This window comes from Heterocephalus glaber, unplaced genomic scaffold (genome assembly GCF_053883595.1).
Source record: "Heterocephalus glaber isolate CG9 unplaced genomic scaffold, H.glaber_assembly_v1.0 deba00001594, whole genome shotgun sequence".
Classification (NCBI taxonomy): Eukaryota; Metazoa; Chordata; class Mammalia; order Rodentia; family Bathyergidae; genus Heterocephalus; species Heterocephalus glaber.
Window position 1 is genome coordinate 5,918,014 of NW_028258369.1, and position 16,157 is coordinate 5,934,170.

General features: G+C 42.2%; 1 pseudogene; it reads left to right on the plus strand.

Moving 5' to 3' along the window:
* The first annotated feature begins 1,260 nt into the window (after nt 1-1,260).
* LOC101698871 (histone-binding protein RBBP4-like) lies at nt 1,261-2,937 on the plus strand (annotated as a pseudogene).
* Nucleotides 2,938-16,157: the final 13,220 nt, after the last annotated feature.

Genomic DNA, 16,157 nt, shown 5'->3' on the forward strand with positions numbered 1-16,157 from the left:
TATTTACATGGGTGTGTTGGGTTTCTGAAAATATGTTCTCCTGCTTACTTAGGATATGCTCACTTTACATAGGTATATTATGCTTTAATAGAAAGTTTTTAAAGAGATCCTATACAGATCACTGAAAAGGGGCTACAGATCCTGTCAAAAAATTTAAAAACCCATTGCCCGTTTATTGCAGTGAATTTGATAACAGCCCCATGTTACACCATCCAGATAAAAATGATTTGGTTACATAAAGCTCAGCCAGGCAATGAAATACTAGGTGGCTATTAAAATTTTATGTTGCTAAAGACTGTGCCATGCCATGGAAAATTGCTCACAATCTATATTAAAATTTAAAAAGGATATTTTGAAGCATTGCTATGTTTTCTATATTGCATATTCACATGTATTTTCCTATGCATACTGTTTTGTTTTGTTTTGTTGGTACTGGGGATTGAACTTGGGACCTTCCGCTTGCTAGGCAGGCGGCGGAACCACTGAGCTAAATCCCCGGCCCTGCATACTGTTTTTTTTTAAAAAAAATAATAAATATATTAGGTATATTTGGGATAGAAAATCAAATAGACAGGAAAAGAGTATGCAGATGGGACCTCAGCTATTTACTAATCATTGTTTGTCCTTGACCAAAAGGCTGAACTTTGTAAAAAGCAGCTTTATTGAGATATAATTTACATACCATGTAATTTACCCACTTAAAGTATACAATTCAATGTTTATAGTATACTCACAGAGCTGTGCAGCTAATACCACACTCCAGTTTTAGAACATTTTCATCACTCCAAAGCAAAACCCTGTGCCCATTGGCAGTCACCCCCCATTAACCCAACCCTCTGGACCTTGGCAACAACTAATCTACTTTCTGATGTACACAGTTGCCTATTCTGGACATTTTCTCTAAATGGAATTATACAATATGTGTTTTGTGTTTGTCTGGAGTCTTTCTCTTAGCATAATGTGTTCAATCATCTTCATTGTAGCATAAGTCAGTACTTCATTCCTTTTTAGTGCCAAGTGTCCCGTGGTGTGTATATGCCACATTTTACTTATCCATTCGTCAACTGAAAGACATTTGGGTTGTTTTCATTTTTGGCTATTATAAATAATGCTGGTATAAACATTCATGTACAGATTTTTATGTGTATGTGTGCTTTCATTTCTCTTGGGTATATACTTGCACCTAGGAATAGAATTGCGCAGCCTCTCGGCCCCTCCCACGTCGTTCAGCCCCAGGGTCCTCCTGGCTCTCCTCCCACCATGGCTGACAAGGAAGCAGCTTTTGAGGACGCAGTGGAAGAACGTGATCAAGAAGGAGGATAAAATATGGAAAAAGAACATGCCTTTTCTTTACGATTTGGTGATGACCCATGCTCTAGAGTAGCCCAGCCTAACTGCACAGTGGCTTCCAGGTGTAACCAGACCAGAAGGGAAATATTTCAGTATTCATCAACTTGTCATGGGCACACACATATCGATGAACAAAACCACCTTGTGATAGCCAGCATGCAGCTCCCTAACGATGATGCCCAGTTTGATGCAACACACTATGACAGTGAGAAAGGAGAATTTGGAGGTTTTGACTCCTTTAGTGGGAAAATTGAAATAGAAATCAAGATCAACCATGAAGGAGAAGTAAACAGGGCCCGTTATATGCCCCAGAACCCTTGTGTCATTGCAACAAAGACTCCATCCTGTGATGTTCTTGTTTTTGACTAGAAGGATACAAAGGATCCTTCTAAATCAGGCCCCTCTGGAGAGTGCAACCCAGACTTGCGTCTCCGTGGACATCAGAAGGAAGGCTACGGGCTTTCTTGGAACCCAAATCTCAGTGGCCACTTACTTAGTGCTTCAGATGACCATACCATCTGCCTATGGGACGTCAGTGCTGTTCCAAAGGAAGGGAAGGTGGTGGATGCGAAGACCATCTTTACAGGCCATACAGCAGTAGTAGAAGATGTTGCCTGGCATCTGCTCCATGAGTCTCTATCAAACAACACTTCCAAACACTCGGTCAAACAACACTTCCAAACCAAGCCACTCAGTTGATGCTCACACTGCGGAAGTGAACTGCCTCTCTTTCAGTCCTTACAGTGAATTCATTCTTGCCACAGGATCAGCAGACAAGACTGTTGCTTTGTGGGATCTAAGAAATCTGAAACTTAAATTGCATTCCTGGGCCAGGGATTTAGCTCAGTGGTCCCAGCGCCTGCTGCACAAGCTCAAGGTCCCGAGTTCGATCCTTGGTACCAAAAAAAAAAAATTGCATTCCTTTGAATCACATAAGGATGAAATATTCCAGGTTCAGTGGTCACCTCACAATGAGGCTATTCTGGCTTCCAGTGGTATTGATCAAAGACTAAATGTCTGGGATTTAAGTAAAATTGGAGAAGAGCAATCTCCAGAAGATGCAGAAGATGGTCCACCTGAGTTGTTGTTTATTCATGGTGGTCACACTGCCAAGATATCTGATTTTTCCTGGAATCCCAATGAACCTTGGGTGATTTGTTCTGTATCAGAAGACAATATCATGCAAGTGTGGCAGTTGGCAGAGAACATTTATAATGATGGAGACCCTGAAGAAAGTGTGGATCCAGAAGGACAAGGATCCTAGATATATCTGCACTCGTGATTTTAGACTCCCCTTTTATCCTCTAAACCCTGAGATTGATTTAACACTGGTTTTGAGACATACAGACTTTGTTCAGGTATCCCTCCACCATAGGTACCACCAATAATACTATTGGCCCCAAAAGTGGGTGTTTTCTAAATATTAACTGGGGTACTTGATTCAGCAAAGCCACAGACTTATAAATTTTCTTCAGGAATTTTCTATTAACAAACCCAGGTCTAAAGTAGCTACAGAAAGGGGAATATAATGTGTTATTATTTTTCTTCTTAAGATAAATCCCCAAGTTTTTCAGACTTGTTTCAATAAAGGCTAAAGTGAGTAAGGAATAGAGCCAAGTGAGGTTAGTTGTCTGAGCCATGAAGTACAAGTACTGCAAGATGTCAATTTTATTCAGGAATTAGGGGAGAATCAAGTCATAGATTCCTACTCTAAATCTTCATATTTGACTTTCCAGAATGCACACTTTTCCTATGTAGACCAGTCTCCTCTTGGTTTATTCAGTTAAGTAAAGCTACACGTTCCTCCTTCCCTGTATATTTTTGCTTGTTAGTGTATTTCTTGAGCTGTTTTCATATTATTCCTTTCTTTTCTGTGAAATGGTGTCTGTTGTTTTTTTGTTGTTGTTTTAACTTGGGGCCACCAAGTTGTAAAGATGTATGTTTTTACCTGACAGTTGTCCCTCAGGTAGACTGTCAACTGAGAAGGGTGATTTGATAGCTTATATTTGTTTTTAAAATTAAATTAATCCCTGATAAGAGTTGCTTTTTTTTTAAAGAAGTTAGTCTTTGACCACTAGTTTAATGCCATCTCCATTCTAGGTGACCTGTTTCACCAGCAGGCCTGTTACTCTCCATGACTATGTAAGTGCTTATAATGGAATAAATTGTTTTTCTACATAAAAAGTAAAATAAAATAAATTTTTAGAAAAGAACTGTTGGCTCATACAGTAACTATATTCAACCTTTTGTGGAATGGCCAGATTGTTTTCCAAAGAAACTACATCATTTTCCATCTATACCCCTGCAGTGTATGAGGGTTCCAATTTCTCCATATCCTCACCAATACTTGCTACTGTCTTTTTATTCTAGCCATCCTAGAAGGCACAAAGTAATATCTCATTGTGGGTTTTATTTAGATATTAAATTTTCTTTTTTATGCACGGTAATGTTTATTGCCTATAGTTAAGGTGCACATGTTTTGATACACATATACATAGTTAAATGATTATTGCAGTCAAACTAATTAACATATCCATTATATCACAATCATATTTACTGTATATGTGTGGTAAGAGCACCTAAAATGTACTCACTTGGCAAATCCCAGTACACAACATTGTTAACTATAGCCCTGGAGCCCTAATGCTGTCTTGATTTGCACTGTCCTGATATCTGATGACACTGAGCATCTTTTTATGTGTTTATTGTCCATTTTTGTATCTTCTTTGGAGGAATATCTATTTAGATCCTTTGCCCATTTTGTAGTTGGGTTATTTATCTTTTTATTACTGAATTCGAAGACTATAAGAATATATATAATTTTTTCTGGACAAATTTCTTATCTGACATACATAATTTCTCCCATTCCGTGGGTTGTCTTTTACATTCTTTGGATACATGTTTGTGTGTGTGTGTGTGTGTGTGTGTGTGTGTGTGTTGTACTGGAGATTGGGCCTGGGGCCTTTGCACTGAGCTATATCCTCAGCCCTTTTTTGTACTTTTTAGTTTGAGGCAGGGTTTCACTAAATCATTAAGTTGCCCAGGCTGGGCTTGAACTTGTGATACTCCTGCCCCTCCCAGACTGCTGGGATTCCAAGTGTGCACCACTATCTTATATTCTTGATGGTGTTCTTTGAAGCACAAAAGTTTTGTTTGTTTGTTTGTTTGTGGTGCTGGGGATTGAACTAGGGTATTGCACAAGCTAGGCAAATGCTCTACCACTGAACTATGCCCCAGCCCTAAAGTGTTTCATTTTGATGAAATGCAGTTTATCTAGTTTTTTGTTGTTTTTGTTGTTCCTTATGCCTATGATATCATGTCTAAGGAAGTTTGTAGAGCCACATATTTATCTCCATACTCTTGGAGCCAAGCACAAAGCCTGGCGAATAGCAGACACACAACAATTGAGGACTGAGATAACATGTCTTTCTTTCATTTGAGCTTGGGAATTTATTGAATATTGTATCTGTTATACATTGCTGTGTAACAAATGATCTCAATTTAGTGCTTAAAACTGCAAACTTCTTGTTATTAATGATTTGATGGGTTGGTTGAGCAGTTTTGGTCTGGGCTGGTTCACGTGTCTGTGGTGTGTTGCAGGATGGAGGTGGTTGGATGATCTAGGGTGACTTCACTTACATATCGGTAGTTTTGGACAGGGTGACTTCATGTCTTCTATGTTGATTTTCACCCTCCAGTAGGCTCCCTCAGGCTCGTTCACAGAGCAGTTTTTGAGTTTAAACCTAAGCTTCAATACTCCAGCATGTTTAATTCTTTGTTAGTATCACATTGACTCATGTCCTATTGTCCAAAGCTACTCATATAGCCATGCACAAATTTAAGGAATGGAGAAGTAGATTTCAGCTCTTAGGGGAAAAGAAGAATTTGTAGCCACTTTTGTAATCTACCAGAAACATCTTCTCTGTTTTTAACACTAGTAGGCTATTATGGAAGATGTAAAAGGAAACTCTGTTTCCCTTTCAAGTAGTTTATAGCATCAGTGTGGGCATCCATTCCATTCAGTAGAGATTTACTGAATATTGTTTAAGTCTGTTTTGTGCTACTGTAAAAAAATACCATAGACGGGGTAATTTGTAATGAATAGAAATATATTTCTCACAGTTCTGGAAGCTAAGGCCAAGATTGAAGGGCTGGCGTCTGGCGGGGGTCTTCTTGTTGTGTCATCACATGGGAGAAGGCAAAAATGTGAGAAAAAAAGAGAAAGGGGGGCTTAGCTTGTCCTTTATAACCCACGTCCAAGACAATGACATTAATTCATTCATGAGGCCAGAGCCTTCATGCTCTAATCATCTCTTAAAGGTTCCACCTCTTAGTATTATTACCTACTTTGTGTCAGGCACAGTTTGGGGCCCTTGAGAACAAAGCAGAACAAAGATCCCAACTCCTGTGGAATTTATATCCTAGTGGAAATGACAATAGGAAAAATTGCAGATAGACTCCCAACAAATTGTTCTGGTGGTAGTGAAAATTTCTTCGACTACCCCTGCCTGCAGTCAGAATTAAATCCAGGACAGTCCTTGGAAGAAGGAGAGAAGTAAAAATACCCCAAGACTACATGGCAGAGGAAAAGAAGATTACAAGAGATCATAAGAAAGAAAAGCAGGCTCCTGTAGAAAATGGAACTTTGTGATAGATTAGATATAGAGATAGAGATTTGGTGCTCCTGAAATTAGCCCAAAGGGTGTTCTACCATCCCCAGGTCTTAATTTGTTTAAAATTTTTTGAGACAAGGTCTGGCTAAGCTGCCCAGGCTGGCCTTGAAAATGCTATCCTCCTCTCTCCTCCTCCCAAATAGCTAGGATTACAGGCTTGCTTCACTGCACTTGCTTGTTTTTATGTTTTTTTAAAGTATGTCTATATCAGTCAGGGTTCAGCCAAATAGATACGGGCAACAGAAGATATAAAGAGATTTGTTGCCAGGAATTGTCTTATACAGTTGTGGGGCCTGTGAGGCAAACGTGACATCCATAGGGCAGGCCATCAGAAAGGACAAGGCTAGAATTCCCAGGCACGAACTGAATCTGCAGTCTAAAGAATTTATTTTTCTGGAAAATACCAGTTCTGCTTTCAAATTCTTTCACCTGATAGAATCAGTGTCTCCCAGAAAATCTGGAATAATCTTCCATATTTAAAGTGACCTGGTTGTGGACTTTAATCGCATCTACACAATACCTTTGCAGCAACGTGTAGACTGGTGTTTAATTGAATAAAGAGGGACTATAGCCTAAACATGTTGACACATAAAACTGACCATCACAGGGTTAGACTGACAATTCTGTGACTATACTAAAAATCACTGTCTACTTTAAATGGGGGAAGTATATGCTATGTGAAAAAATATCTTAACAAAGCTTTTTAAAAAAAAATAGGTTAATTCCATGCCTTGGGAGATCTAATCTTAAAAAGTAACTATGGGCTCTTAAAAAAATTCTCATTATGAATATGTTGGCTCAGCCTAGAAAGTCAGAAAAGAAGCTGAAATGCATGAAAAACATGAGCTAACAGAGTCATTTCCTCCTGACTTCTCTACTGCCTCTGTGCTGTACACCAGTTAATGTTTCCACTCCCTGACCTGGCACCAGAGGGGCCAGATGTGGGGGCAGCTAAAGAACCAGGAGGCCAGGACATTCCCCAGGCCCGAGGGCTGGTTTGAGACAGAAGACCTGGTGCCACCTGGTCATAATAATAAAAACCATGTCACTTCCAATTAATTTTCTGTCCTCTACGTGTTTTAGTAGCTCTGGACTACGGGTAGCTATGACAGCTCAGCTACAGAGACAAATAACTATCCAGTGACTTTTAAAAAATGTGTGGTGAAGGCTAGATGTCTTCAGAGCTCTGGAGCAGAGTGAGAACTTTTGGGGCTGAAACAGCTTGAAGGAGGCCCTTGGGAAAGGAATGATGAAGAAAATATGGATGAGATCCAGGTGTGGTGGTGCACACCTGTAATCCCAGCATATGGGAGGCTGAGGCAGGATGATGATGAGTTGGAGGCCAACCTGGGTTATGTAGCAATTGTGAGACTGACCTAATCTAATAGGAAGACCATGTCTCAAGACAAAAACAAAACAAAACACACACACGCACACAAAACCATGGGTGAAAACAGAGCAAGAGAACATGGGTCAGGACTGGGAACAAAGAACAAAGAGCTAGAGGAGAAGAGACTGGGCTAACTGCAGCAGAGTGTCCTTAAGAGGCTGGGCAGGTACGAGAAGTTGGGTGCAGGGCAAGGAGACTCTTGAAGGGTAGGTGGAAGAATGGGGATCGGATGCAAGAAAACAGCCTCCAAAGTAGGGGGAAGCATACCTCCAGGGTTGGTCAAGATGATCCACTGGAGTGGGGAAAGAAAGAATAGATAGTAACTTCTTGTTATGGATTGTGTCTAGATGTCCTCCCAAAGCCTCAGGTGCTCATAGGCTCTTTTGGAGGTGGCTGAATCTATAGTGTATGATTGATTCGTAGTCCCCGAGGGCACTAGGGTTAAAGGTGTGAGAGTTACCCACCCTAAGTAGTCTGAATAAAATAAAAGGGGCAGGAAGAGGCTAATAAGATCCCTTGTTACCTTTGCTACCTGTGCGTGCCATGTTGTTTCTCCTCTGTGATGCCTGTTTGCCATCCCTGCCTCGGAGCCAGCCGATTATGGACTGAAACCCCTAAAAATTTGTAAGCCAAATAAACCCTTTCTCCTTTAACTTTGGGTATGGGATATTTTGTCTTAGCAATGAGAGAAAAGTAACTAACACACTTCTACTGTATTTAATTTGATCTAAAGAATCTCAACTGGTATGTAATATATGGATTGATGTTGCCCCTCTCCCATTTGTAGGTCAGACAGACCCAAGACAAGAACAATACTCAAGTTGCCTTGAAGACAGGAGCTCCTCAGCTGAGGGACTAGCCTCATCATTTGCTTTTTCCTTCTGCCTAAAGTGTGCTTACAGATTCTTATATCCAGTTATAATGAAAGCAAGTCTCACCAAAGGACCAGTGACTTTGAAGAATCCCACAAAGGAAGCCCTATTTGAAAATAATATTGATGAGGCAAGAATAATCAACCAGAGAATGCTAGATTTCTTCTTTTTGACAATGTAACAAATGTTGCCTTTCTCCTTCTAGACCATCTTGTCCCCATAGTTAAGTCAAAACAATGACCATCTACCCTTCCACCACTGCAGCCATGGCTCTGTGCTACCCTATGGTCATGAGCTTCAACCAGGGCCATAACATGAGGAAGCTGAGTCCCATTTGTTGCTGCCTCACCAAGCATGCCAAGTTTGTGCAGGACATGATCTGAGAGGTGGTTGCTTTTCCCCATACAAGCAGTGCACCACGAAGCTGTGCAGGGTTTCCAAGGACAAGTGGGCTCTCACATTTATCAAGGAAATGCTGGGGACACAGTCCGTACCAAGGGGAAGCGAGAGAAACTGATAACGACCTGGCAACCTAGATAAGCAGCTGGCAATAAGGACTGAGTCTTCTCATAGTAAAATCTTTACGGAATAAAAAACAAGGATTATTCAGATCTAAAAAAAAGTTGTTCAAAGAATTTAAAATTATTCAGGTACTGTCTTAGTTATTTTCTCATCACTGAGACACAATATCCAACACCCACAACTTATAGGAGGTGAGATTTATTTTGGCTCCCAGTTTGTAGAGGTTTCAGTCCATAGTTGGCAGGCTCCAAGGCAGGGCAGCATGGCAGGTGGGCATCGCAGAGGAGAAACAGCTCATGGCATGGTGGCAGGAAGCAGAGAGGGATCAAGGGAGGAGGAGGAGATAGACCCTTCCAGGCCACACTACCAGTAACCACCTCCTCTCACCAGGCTTCATCTCCCAGCATCACATTTAGCTATAAATTCATCAGTGGACTAGCCCATTTATGAGAATCATGACCCTTTGACCTGATCATCTCCTAAAAGCCCCATTTATGAGCGCATGGGGCTTTACAGGGGGACATCTAGGCATAAATCAGAACAGGTACCTATTAGAAACATGTGTAAGTAGCTTGCCCAAGGTATAGCTTTATATACTGGTAAATGATTTTTATAAACAATTTTGCATAAGATGGGTACCTAAGCAAAAAATTTTGGAGTTCATTGCTGCAAGCAATAATAGGAAGGCTTTTTATCAAAGATTGGCATGTTTGCTGACAGTTATTATTCTTATGTGGGCTGTTCCGGGTTGAGTTCCACGAAAGAAGACCTGGAGATGGTGAATTTGAGTGCAAGTAGTTTCATTTCATTGAGAGCTGGATCAGGAAGTATTGAGAGGGAAGTGGGGATGTGAAACAGGAAAGGGAAGAAAACCAGTATAGGACATATAAGTGAGCAGGTTACCACTGTGAGCAACTGGGGCAACTGGAGAATCATATAGATATAGACTACCTTACAGTTGCCGCACCCTAGGGGAAAGGAGAAGGAAACCGTCACACACCAGCTTCTGCCATCATTGGCTGAGGACCATTTCGGGAGGCACTTACTTCCCATCCTTCCCTGTGCTTGTGCAAGCCCAAGAAAGCCCTCAGACTGAGAGTCACAGGGCCTTGGAGGAGGATGCTACTAAGTATGCATGGGAATGGTGAGGGTTGAAGGGTGGGGTGGGAGACCCGCAACATCCTCTACTTGGGCTTGTGCGTGATTTAAATTTTTATAATAAGCAGCATTCATTATATGCCTGGCTATTCTTTGTTTGTGAGCTTTTTACTTGTCATACCCTGGTAGGACAGTTAGCCCATGCATAAGGGCTCTGAAGGCCTGAAACAGCCTAGGCAGCCTCTTCTGTACTCTTTGGAGCCATTCTATTCTATAGGAGCTCCTGGGCTGTTGAGCTAGACACAGGAAGGTGGTTTTTGTAGAGTGTCGCTCGGAACTCGAAAATGTAACCCTGCAACAGAAGAAAATACTAAAAGGAACGGTTAGGGCTGGAGATTCCCAGGGATGTTCCAAAAGATTCAGAAAGTTCAATTCATTTAGGGATGCAGCCAAGACATCCAGTTGAGCCCTAGTTCCAACGTCAGTTCGTGCCAGATGTATCCTAGCGCATCAGGCCATTTTGGAATCACAGTGGGCCAGCCCAGAGAGGTCCTGGCAGCCAAGGAGACATATTGAGGGCCTCCAATATCAGAGGAGAGGGTGGGCTTTCTCACAGCCTGTCTATACTAAGGACATCTGAATACCAAACAGGCGCTTTCATGTACTGTGCCCCAAGGAAGTGTGCTCGGAGGGATAAACAAGCCCTGCTCTATTTGGTCAACCGTTCTAGTGCAAGGAGCAGTCCCACGGGCCCAGTCTACAAGGGAAGAACCGACATTTGGGAATGAAGTGCTTCAAAGGAAGCTCCAGAACAGATGGAGAGGAAGTCAGAGCTAACGGGGCTGGGAACCTTACTGCTCCACCCTCTTGCAGCTCAGGGCAGATGCACCCTATGGGTGAGAGAGTAGGCAGCTAGACCCAGAGCCAAACAAAAGGGTACCCCAATGGCACGTCCCTTCTGACAATAGGTTTTACTGGAGGCAGAGAAGAGATAACTAAAGGCTATTCCTCCCACCACTAAGGGGAGAGGAACAGAAAGAGAGGTAGAAAGGGAGTTAGAAGGATGCCAAGATAGGCCACTATTTCCTGATTTCCTTGGCTCTTTCCATCATGACAATGGATTATGGTTATTGCTCAGAGGCCTCTATCATTAGTATACTAAATGCAGATGTGGGAGGAATGTCATCAAGCTAACTGATAGCTTTGGGGTCTGAGAGAAGAGCTACAAAATATTTCCAAAGAGACAGTGTCAGTGAGAAGGGGAGGAGCGGGCAATATAGAGGCAAAAAAAAAAAAAGCTGGGAATTAACAGTAGCTTGTTAAGAGTAGCTTGCAGGATGGCAGACACTTTTCTGAAGTGATTTACATTGATCCTCGCTGCAGTCCTAAAGGTACACTACATCAGCTCCATTTTTCATTTTGAGGAAACTGAGTTGTACGGAGGTTAGATGACTAGCTGGGTTCATGCATCAGGTCCTCTATGAAGCAGAGGACAAGAAAGTATTAGATGTTGTCGTGGCTTTTCTCTAGATGTCCCCCCACAGCCTCACATGCTCCAAAGTGGGGCTTTTGGAAGGTGATTGGACCATGGGTGCTTGGAGCTGACTTGCTCTTAAGAGGTGGGGTCTGGTTAGAAGAGGCAGGTCACTGGGGGCGTGGCCTGGGTTTATCTCTATTCCAGGCTCCTCCTTTCTATCTCTTTTTCCCCAAGGCCATGCCATGGGCTGTTTCTCCTCTGCCATCCCACTCTGCCTTGGAGCCAGGTGACTGCATACTGAAACCTCTACAAACTGTGATCCAAAATAAATCTCCCCTCCTCTAAATTGTGGGTGTCAGGGATAGTGTCTCAGCAACATGGAAAGTGACTAAGATGTGCAATAGATGTTTGGGGGACATGTCCCCCAAAGGGCTCAGAGGGAGGAAGCAAGGGAACACAGGGCCCACCCCCACATGGTGATACCATCTGATGTCAAATGCCATTCTGACTTACAGGGAAGAAAAGGAAGGAAGCAGGACTGGGAAGGAAGAGCCTCAGGTTGCGGCCCAGCTCTCAGGAAGTCTCAGCTAGGCATCAAGCCGAAGTGGCCCACTGGAAGAATCCCACATCTCCTAGGAATAGTCTGTTCCAGTATCCTGACCTCTGATTGTGCTCAGACGTTGGCTGGGAGCAGCCCATGGGAAGAATGGCCTGAATGCAAGTGCAAGATAGATTCAGAGGGGCAGGAGCTGGGCTGACCCTCAATCATGCTCTTGAAGTGGGAGGTCTGAGCTGTGCACATTTTTATATTTGTGGTACTGGAGATTGAACTCAGAGCATTCCTGCTGAGCTACATCCCAGTCTTGTTTTGTTTGTTTGGTTGGTTGGTTGGGTTTTTTGATATAGAGTCTTATTAAGTTGCCCAGGCTGGGCTCCAACCTGATTCTCCTGCCTCAGCCTCCCAGAGTGGCAGGATTATAGGCATGTGCCACGATAGTTTAGAACTACATGGCCAGTAAATAGTGAGACTAGGGTTTGAGCTGAGACCTTTCTAATTCTAAAGCCCACTATTTTGTCACTGTATTGTGTCCCTGTGGTCCTGGGAAAACATACTTCACAGACTCCCTAGTTGCGCCAAAGGCTTCCCTCACGCCAGAGGGGACAGTGTTGACAAAAGAGGGCTGGGAATGTGTTCTGAGCTTTCTCAGATCATCTCTAGAAGCCCCTGCCGACTCCCACAGATAGGTTTCTAAAATCAAATTCTAACTGGGTAAATACATTTTTATGAAGAGATCAAAATTATGAAAGAAAATTTTAAATCTTATTAAAATTGTTTTAGGGCCGGGGATATAGCTCAGTGGTTTCACTGCCTGCTAAGCAAGCACAAAGACCCGAGTTTGATCCCCGGTACCAAAAAAATAAAAAAAATTTTTTTAAATTGTTTTTGTTCTCACCCATTGTTCCGCACCTCTCACAAGACTACACAAATCCACAAATATTTCTTGAGTGCTTTGACTGTGCCATTAGGTACTAAGTCTGTATTACATGGAGTTGATGGTAAGGTGAGAGAGGCAGACATTAACAATTAGTCATGAAAAATGATGGACAAGGTTGTGAGGAAAAATTCAAAGTCCGTTGGGAGGGAAATCGGGAGAGATCCAATAGAGATGGGGCCATGGAGAGTTTCAAAGCATAAAGTGCCCCAGGGAGGGATGACATTGGTGTCAGTTGACAAAGACTGAGCCCAAAGCATATTATTGCCTCCTTTGAGCACAGGATTGTAGGACTGCTGGGAGCCAGGGCCCTGCACTTGACTTCTCCTCCACGGGCCCTGTCTGCATCTTCCATTGGGCTTAGCACACCATTTTTTGGAGAGGCTGTCACTTGACTGTGATGTTTATAGTGTTTGAATTCTTAATCCCTTGCAGTGGGTTCAAAAACGTATAAATAAAATAAACACCACATGCTTCTAAGCTTATTTCCCCCCCAGGAATAAACTAGATTTAAGCTTCCTATCAGCTGGCTGTTCCAACTATCGAAGTATAATGATTAAAACCCACGTATTTTATGCTGTCGGTTGGAAAGATGGCAGGGGGTACTCTCAGATTATATTGTTTAAAGGCTGTAAAGCTTCCCTATCTCCTGGTTACAAAAATGTTTGCCTTTTGGTTGACTAACTGATTTTGAGGCTCACTTGTTATATTGCTTATTCAGGTTGGAAATCATTAAACAAAATGATAGCTCTTAGTTTAACAGACTGCTATCTAAAAACAAAATGCTTCTTGCTATTGAGGGCTCATCAGTTTCTCGCTCCTATTAAAAATCATTCTCTTCCCTTATGGAAGCCCACGGAACCACACTTTTATTAAACAGATTCAAAACACTTACCAATCATCGCCTCGTTAATCCTCACCCTCTTCCCTGTTAAACAGGAACAAGTATCATTACACCACATTGGGCCAAGACCAGAAAGAGTGCAGTTCAGTGGGCAATTATAGGTCTTCCAGGAACACACAGGGCACTCGATTCCCACTGAAGTATCAAGGTTGAATCACAGAATAATAGAGTAGTAAAGCTGGAATTTGCTGTAAATATGAAGAGGCAGTTTCAGAGCAAGTGCAGTGCAGTTAACCAGGGCTCCATTCCAATGGAAGCTCTGATTTTTACCCCCTTGGGTGAGGTTCTGACCCCTTTTCAGCCCAGTTTCCTCATCCATAAAATGGAACTAATGTTCCATTTTAATGGGCCGGGGATTTAGCTCAGTGGCACCGCACCTGCCTCGATAGCAAAAGGTTGTGAGTTCGATCTCTGGTACCAAAAAAAAGAGCTAATGAATGAAGTGCTTCACAGCACACTTGGTACCCCTGTCCCTCAGTGACTGCAGGGAACTGAATCCAGAGTCCTCCTGAATACTTACATCTGTACCCACTCGATTGTCTTAAATAAAAGGCAAAGTATTTGCACAAAACCTAGACACACCCCTTCCTATACTTTAAATCATCTCTAGGTAACTTATAATACTTAGTACATTGTAAGTGCTATGTAAGTAGTTGTTAGACTGCATTGTTTAGGCAATGACAAGAAAAAGGCTGTATATATTCACTACAGGCGCAATTTAACAAAAATATTTCCTACCCGCAGTTGGAATCCACCCATGCAGAACCTACAGATCCAGGGGGCTGACTGCAAAGGATAGCTTATCCTGAGGCGCACGCTCAATCCTCTAGGGATTTTAGAAGTGAGGTTACTGAAGCCAGAGAGGATGTGGGATTTTCCCAAGGTTCCACAGCTGGTTAAGTTCAGGTTAAAGTATGGGAGGGAGTGTAAACCTTGTCCTTGGGGTAACAAGTAAACAAAGGGAGTCCAGCAATGACATCTGTGCCAACCAAGGGCATCTTTTTCTTTTTTCTTTCAACCCTGCTTGGCACTGATATTTTGCAAACTCCTTCCTAGCAGTGTATTCCATGGTGTGTCTGTAAATCTCAAAGTTTGGGGAGGTACCACACTGAAAAAATGCACTTGCTCAGGAAGCAGGTGTGTTCAGTCAGTAAGGATAGCCCAGCTTGGCCATTATCCACCCTAAGAGCTACAGAATTTCACAGCTGGAAAGACCTGTGAAATTTTTTTTGGTAGCAGTTTTTACCTTCTTCGGGACTCAGAGCCCATAATGAAAGCCATGGACTCTCCTGAGTCAAGTTTCAGTTCAGTCATGTCCAGAGCACCATCCGGACCCCAGAGTAGACACTGCCTTCTAGCCAAGCCAAGCCCTCATTCTCAAGAGAAGCAACAGTGACCTAGCAGGATGCGCTAACTGGGGCCAGATCTTCCAACTCCTGGCTCCGTACACAGGAGTAGCATAGGGAGGGTGCCAGTCTGCTCCAGTTGGCCAAGCAGGGTTGAAAGTAAAAGGATTTTCCTCCTAGTTAAGAAAGTTTTAATTATGGGAATGGACAAATGGGACAAAGTTTTGCTCTTACATTGAGGCTGGTTTTTTAAAAAAATCAATACTCTAAAATCCTAAGGAGTATACAAACCAAAAAAAATCTGTTATTACTAATAAACAAATTCAGCAAATTTGCAAGATACAAAATCAATGCACAAAACCCAGTTGTATATCTATATACTAACAATGAATGATCTTAAAAGGAAATAGCAATTCCATTTACAATGGAATTCTGAAAAAGAATGAAATACTGAAATACTTAGAAAGAAACCTTCCAAGTAAGTAAAAAAACTTGTATGCTGAAAGATACAAAACATTGATGGGATGGGGCCGGGGATTTAGCTCAGTGGTTTCGCTGCCTGCTGCGCAAACACAAGGACCCGAGTTTGATCCCCGGTACAAAAAAAAAAAAAACATTGATGGGAGAAATTAAAGAAGACACAAATAAATGGAGAGACATCCTATATCCATGGATTGGAACATTTAATTTTGTTAGATGTCTGCAGGAAACTGCAGTATTGGCTTACAGCCAAAGCAGGCTGTGAGCAGTGCAGGCTAAAGGTAAAGAGTTAACCCACAATTGTATTGCTTATAGAAGTGAGACCAGCCCAAGCCTACATGCCAAGGTCAGAGTAACTTGCACCCAAATTCCATTCCCATAATTAAAACTTTCTTAACTAGAAGGAAAATGTTCTGATTACAACCATATATTTTGTCTATTCTGTTCCTAATTTGAAAATGCTTTGTCTTGTCCTTTACAAGCCTCGCTTACATTAATTTCCATAGAAACCGCACAATTTGCACATCCTTGCAGTAGTCCCACCCTCCCATG